At 43.4% G+C, this 6,663-nt stretch overlaps 1 long non-coding RNA gene across 1 annotated transcript; it reads left to right on the top strand.

Annotated features, from left to right (window-relative positions):
- The first annotated feature begins 1,932 nt into the window (after positions 1-1,932).
- LOC111972354 (uncharacterized) lies at positions 1,933-5,648 on the top strand. Its single transcript, XR_002878425.1, has 3 exons — positions 1,933-2,197; positions 2,965-2,982; positions 5,589-5,648. It is a non-coding gene; the product is annotated as an uncharacterized lncRNA (long non-coding RNA).
- The last annotated feature ends 1,015 nt before the right edge of the window (positions 5,649-6,663 follow it).

Genomic DNA, 6,663 nt, shown 5'->3' with positions numbered 1-6,663 from the left:
AGCTGACATAGTCCATCGGTTATAATGCCACGCAATTTACTACCTCACCCCCATACTGCATTTATTTATTTACTTTTCTGCTCTTTTGCACACCAGTATCTCTACTTGCACATGATATCTGATGATTTATCATCCAGTGTTAAATGCTGCTAAATTGTAATATTTGATGTATTGCTAACTCCTCATGCTTTGCACAATTGTAATATAGATTCTCTTTTTTTCTACCATTGTTATGGCACTTGTTTATTGTTACTCCATGTGTAACTCTGTGTTGTTGTCTGTTCACGCTGCTATGTTTTTATCTTGGCCAGGTCGCAGTTGCAAATGAGAAACTTGTTCTCAACTAGCCTTAGCCTGGTTAAATAAAGGTTATATTTAAAATTTAAAAAAAAATATAATATAGTATATATGGAATGAGGCGGAGTGGCCATGAAGATAGCAAGATCAGGTAGATGGTATGAGTACAGTAATACATATGAGATGATAAAGTAGGGTAGGAAAAACATTAAATAAAGTGGGCATTGTTTAATTTGTGACTAGTGATACATTTATTACATCCATTTTTTATTATTAAGTGGCTTAGAGAGATTTGAGTAGGGTTGTTGGCAGCCACCCACTCATGTTAGTGAAAGGCTGTTTAACAAGTCGCTGATGGTTGAGATAGAAGCGGTATATCAGCCCCGTCCAGCTTTGGATGAACCTGTATGACCTCCCGCCTTCTTGATGATAGCGGGGTGAACAGGCAATGGTCGGGTGGGTTGTGTCCTTGATGAATCTTTTTGGCCTTCCTGTGCATCGGGTGGTGTAGGTGGTCGTGGAGGGAGGTAGTTTGCCCCGGTTGATGTGTTGTGGCAGACTCACTAACCCTCTGGAGAGCTTACAGTTGTGGGTGGAGCAGTGCGTTGGGTGAAAGCAATTTTCTTCAGCTCTGAAAGGTTGAAGAGGCGCTGTTGCGCTTCTTCACGCGAGCTGTCTGTGTTGGGTGGAACATTTCATTTGTCCGTGCTGTGTATCGCGAGGGAATTAAAACTTTCCACACTTCTCACTTTACAGGTCCTGTGATGTGGATGGGGGTGTCCCTCTGCGTTTCCATGAAGTCCAACGATCATCTCCTTTGTGAGTTGAGTGGAGGTTTATTTCTGAAGCACATCCGAGGGCCCTCACTCCTCCTGAAGGCGTCTCGTCGTTGTGGAAATCAGCCAAAACTGTAAGTGCGTCGGGTGCAAACTTGATGATTGGAGTTTGGAGGCGTGCCATGGCCAAGCAGTCAGGGGTGACAGGGAGTAAGGAGAGGGCTGAGACGCACCCTTGTGGCCCAGTGTTGAGGATAGCGGGGTGGAGATGTGTTTCCTACTTCACCACCTGGGGGATCCCGTCAGAAAGTCAGGACCGTTGCACAGGGGGGGTCGAGACGCAGGGGTCTGAAGCTTAACTTCTCTGCGCTATGGATCTTTTACGGGATCATTTTCCTAAAAACCGCTGATTTGCAGGGCAAAATATTACAAAAAAAATTTTAATATGTGCAATCGAAAGTGAAATATACCAAAACACAGCTTTTAGCTTGTTGTTAATGCACTATTGTGTCAGATTTGGAAATATGCTTTACAGGAAGACTCAAGCTTTTGAGAGTGTATCAATCATGCTTGAACAGCTAGCCCCAAATGCATGGTCAAGAAAGTCAGAAAAGCAATAAAATTAATCGCTTCCTTTGAAATAACTTCGGATGTTTGCATTCCCCACGGAGACTCCCAGTTACACAATAAATGTTAATTTGTTTCGATAAATATTACTTGGGTTGGCGTTATGTCAGAAACAAAGCCTCGTCCGTCGAGAAATTCACAAAGTATTCGTAATGTGTAGGAAACAAGTATATGTTTTTTATAATATGCTCAGGTTGTTTTTACAACATAATGATAATATTTCAACATAAAGTGGTGGGTAACAATTAATTTCTCTGGTTGTAAACCTCATAACGGAGAACTATCTACCTACTGCACCAAGCCACGCATTACGGGATAGACGTGTCCTAAACGTGTCTTTGTTTTGTTCTCTTCTTCTGAAGAGTCTCCTGTTGTGTGGAGATGGAGAATGCACACGCAAAAGAGTCGGAAGAGGTGTGTCATACTTTGGTGTCGACCAGACACCGGCCTCACACCAGAACAGTTCAAGAAGAACCTGGCCAGATATGGTCACAATGGTGAGAAAGAGAGACTGTGATGGATGGATGGATTGATGGAAAAGCATAGAGAAACCAAGGGATGGACAGAGGAGACATGGAGGTGGATAAGAGGAGGGATAGGGCTCGTTGAAAGATGATGGCGAGGAAGAGGAAGAGAGGAGAAAAAGGAGGAGGATGGTGTTGGGTGTAGAGGTTCGGAACCAAAATGGGGTTCATTGGGCTAAATGCTGTGGAAAGGATGAATGTGATGGAGGGACACACAGACAGCAAGGTGTTCCACTGCTTGGACAACAGCTAGTCTTTGTTTTGGTTATGACGAGGGGAAGGTCGGATGTTGACTCTTTGTGATTGGCTGCTGGCTGGCCTGGCGCGCTGAGCAACAAAATGGTTACGGTGACCTTATGATGGTGTGGCAGATACCATTTGAAGGTCAGCGGCACCAAGGGATGCTTGGGTAGTGTAGTTCGTGATCAGTCCAGTACAGGCTCCCTATTGTGGTTGGTTGGTTGGTTGGTTGGTTGGTTTCCAGAAGTTCCTGACAACTTCTACCTGCATATCTGTTGTATCAGTCATGACATGAGCAAAGTTAAGGTTTTTAGCTAATTAACTATAGTCATTTGTATCAAGTGCAAATGTTTGCACCTGTATTTTCAAAGACCTGATCTGACCGTTAAACAGGTGGAAACAAAGGCTTTGTAAATCTAGTCCTTTACATTTAATCACAGTGTATAATTTGCCTTTCTGCTATGCTAATAATCTCCTCTCTTCACTTTCCCCTTTTACAGAGCTCCCAGCTGAGATTGGTGAGTTCCCAACGTTTATCTTTGCCCCTCACACACCTGTCTGTGGTCGGTCTGCACACACACACTCCTATTTCCGTCCCAGTGTCCGGGAGGTTACACATCCCATCAGTCACACTACCTCTTTATTTCTTGCCACACACGCATACACACACATATACTCACACACCTGTTGTTCTGCWTCCTGCCTGGGATGATGGACTTCCTGTCAGTCGTGTCATCGTGACATCTGTCATCACACACCCTCCAGACATTCTGATTCGCCCATTTGGATTGGTTGGTGTAGGGTAGCCATATTTCTTATCCAATCCGATGCTTGACAGGGAGTGGCTACACACTTCAGAGAGAAGGAAGAGGAGGATGTGAATGGGATTGCTCTTGTTGTCAAACTTGTCATAACCCTGAAAGAAGAGGATATTCCTATGCACAMATCTGTGTCCTCACTTACTGTCACACAAAACCTTGAAAACCCAGAAGTAAAAACTTGCATGATTGCGTCAGATGCTTCAGTTGGGTGATCACTAGTTTACACAGTCACAAAGTCATAAACCACACCTATTTCCACAATTTRTCTTCTTAAAATCTGATTTGGAACCACAGGCAGCCGGTGGCACCTCAATTGGGGAAGACCGCCTCATAGTAATGGCTGGAACAGAATATATGGAATGGTATTGAACACATCAAGCACACYGTTTCCATGTTTTTGATACCACTTCATTCCAGACATTATTATGAGCCTTCCTCCCCTCAGCAACCTCCGGTGTTTTAAACCTAACCCTAACCTTAACATTACGCTTAACCACAATTCTCTTTATGCCTAACCCTAACATTGAATTCAGACCAATTTGATACATTTTTTATGAAACACACAATTTTGACTATGTGGCTGTTATCTAGTGGGAASCTTCCAGTTGTGTTGCGTGTGTCTACCCATGAGAGTTTATTATCACACTGACTATTCCTCCCTGTAACGGTTATGATTCTCACATCTGACKGTACTAAATCATCATGATGCAATAGAGACATTAGCAATGGTCATCAAAATTGTTAAAAGGTTTTAAAAAACAATTCTAATAAAATGCAACAGTTGGACAATGGATGAAGATACTCCAAACTTTTAGAATTTTTATAATCCATCAGATATTGACTGAATTATAGCACATAAAACATTTTACTGACACGGACAAATATTGAATGGAGTCCAGGGATTTAGATGGGAATTTAGGTGTTCAATTTATTGTAAATTTCAACAACAAAAATATTTTTTATGGCACTCATATATATAGTATAGATACTATATAGTATATATAGATATATATACTATATATATATATATATATATGAACATGCGTTCTTATTATGATCAGTATTTTTTTGGTGTGTTCAATAATGGAAAGTATTGCTTGTAATTTGCATAAATACACTGGACGGTTATTTGCATTTTAGAACATAAACATTAAAAGGGGAAAAACAGGCTGCAGCAACCAAACATATCACTACTATTTTGCCACTCACCTGCGCTGTCTAGACTGCTCATTAATTACTGTTGTTGTCACTTTATTTTGCATAATTCAACAAGTTGTGTCAATAGCAGGATACCTCGGATTAAAATCAACACGCTTGGCTAAAGATTAGAGGTACTTTACATTGTTTGCGAGATCAGACATGCGCTAATGATCAAAAGTATGTGGACACCTGCTCGTTGAACATCTCATGCAAATCAGGGCATTAATATGGAGTTGGTTCCCCTTTGCTGCTATAACAGCTCCACTCTTCTGGGAAGACTTTCCACTAGATGTTGGAACATGCTGCGGGGACTTGCTTCCATTCAGCCACAAAGTAAGGTCCGGGCAGTGATGTTGGCCGATTAGGCCTGCTCGCTAGTTGAGTGTTCCAGTTTAGATAGATGGGGTTGAGGTCAGGGCTCGGTGCAGCGTTCAATTCTCACACGATCTCGACAAACCATTTCTTTATGGACTCGCTTTGTGCACGGGGTCATTATCGCTGAAAGGAAAGGGCCTTCCCCAAAATGTTGCCACAAGTTGGAAGCACAGAATCGTTGAATGTCATTGAAGCCTGTAACATTAAGAATTCCTTCTGGAACTAAGGCGGCGTAACCCGAACCATGAAAAACAGCCCCAGACCATTATTCACCTAAAACCAAACTTTACAGTTGGCACTATATTTGGGCAGGTAGCGAATTCTCGGTATCGTCAAAGCCAGATTCGTCTGTTGGACTGCCAGATGGAAAGCTTGATTTATGCACTCCAGAGAATGCTTTTCTACTGTTCAATCCAATGGCGGCGAGCTTTACACAACTCCAGCGAATGCTTGGCATTGGCATGGTGATACTTGGCTTGATGACAGCTTGCCAAGAGGTGTGCAAAGCTGTCATCAAGGCAATGGGTGGCTACAGCATCCAATGAACATCTCTCTCTCTCTGCTCTTCTTCTCTCTCTCTCTCTCTCTCTCTCTCTCTCTCTCTCTTCTCTCTCTTCTCTCTCTCTCTCTCTCTCTCTCTCTCTCTCCTCTCTCTCTCTCTCTCTCTACTTCTTGCTCGTCTCTCTCTCTCTCTCTCTCTTCTCTCTTCTCTCTCTCTCTCTCTTCAGGTAAGACCATCTGGGAGTTGGTCGTAGAGTCAGTTTGAGGATCTGTTGGTCAGAACTCTGTGCTGGCTGCCTGCAATCTTTGTAATAGAAAATGTTGGTCACTGATTCTTGACGACTATGGACGTATAGATATTGCTATGGGTTACCGGGAAAATATTGCAGAGTAATGACACAAGACAGGGTAAAGTGATGTGTATCTGGTCTGCTCCTCAATAATTTGGGTGTAATGAGAGCAGGGAAGATATGAATGTATTGATAATACTACTGAGTCTCTCTAGATCTCCAGCAAGTGCCATGAGATGGGGTAGGGTCTATACAGGTCGATAGGTTTTGGGTGTATTTATGTGTTTGTTGGTGTTAGCACCTGTAAGACATCTTGTGAAGTCACTTCCTGTCAATTTCCTCCTTCCACATCCTCTCCTTACCTACACCAGTGGCAGGATGGGGTAAAATGTGTTTCAGCGTAGCAGGTTGTGCATGGTGGCAGAGGCCTGAGATGACACTGACAGCTAACACAACACACATCGCGCACACCCACACACCACACACATACACATGCATGCACACAAGGTTACATACCTGACTTGAAAGACCATACTCGGTAAACAGACAGGTCAAGTTATGCTTTGCCGTACACGCCCACACACAGCGGCACACGCCTGCTGGTGATGCGTCAGGTTATATTTTCATATGGATGATGTCCTCCCTCTCTCCTTCTCACTCCCTCGGCTTCCACTCACTCAACCACCACAACTCGTTCATCACTCTAGGAATCCTCCCTCCTCCCCCCTCTCTCTCTCACTATTTCATTTCACTGTTTGTCCTCCCATCTGCCCCTCGCTGTCTCGCTCTCTCTTTTCAAATCTGTTGGAGTAGGGGGTGAATAATGTTTTAACCCCCCCACCCCAACCCTTTACACTGTGTCCTGACCAGCTGTCATTATGGCCTTAGAAAGAAGGTGTGTGTGTGTGTGTGCGATGTACTGTGTGTGTGCGTGGTGTGTGTGTGTGTGCGAGGGCGAGGGGGGAGAAGAGCGTGTTATTTTAAGAGAGTCTCAAGCCAGGCGAGAAAAATG

Source organism: Salvelinus sp. IW2-2015, linkage group LG13 (assembly GCF_002910315.2).
Source record: "Salvelinus sp. IW2-2015 linkage group LG13, ASM291031v2, whole genome shotgun sequence".
Lineage (NCBI taxonomy): Eukaryota > Metazoa > Chordata > Actinopteri > Salmoniformes > Salmonidae > Salvelinus > Salvelinus sp. IW2-2015.
Note: the sequence above shows the minus strand (reverse complement) of the source record. Positions and strands in the feature narration are given on the sequence as shown.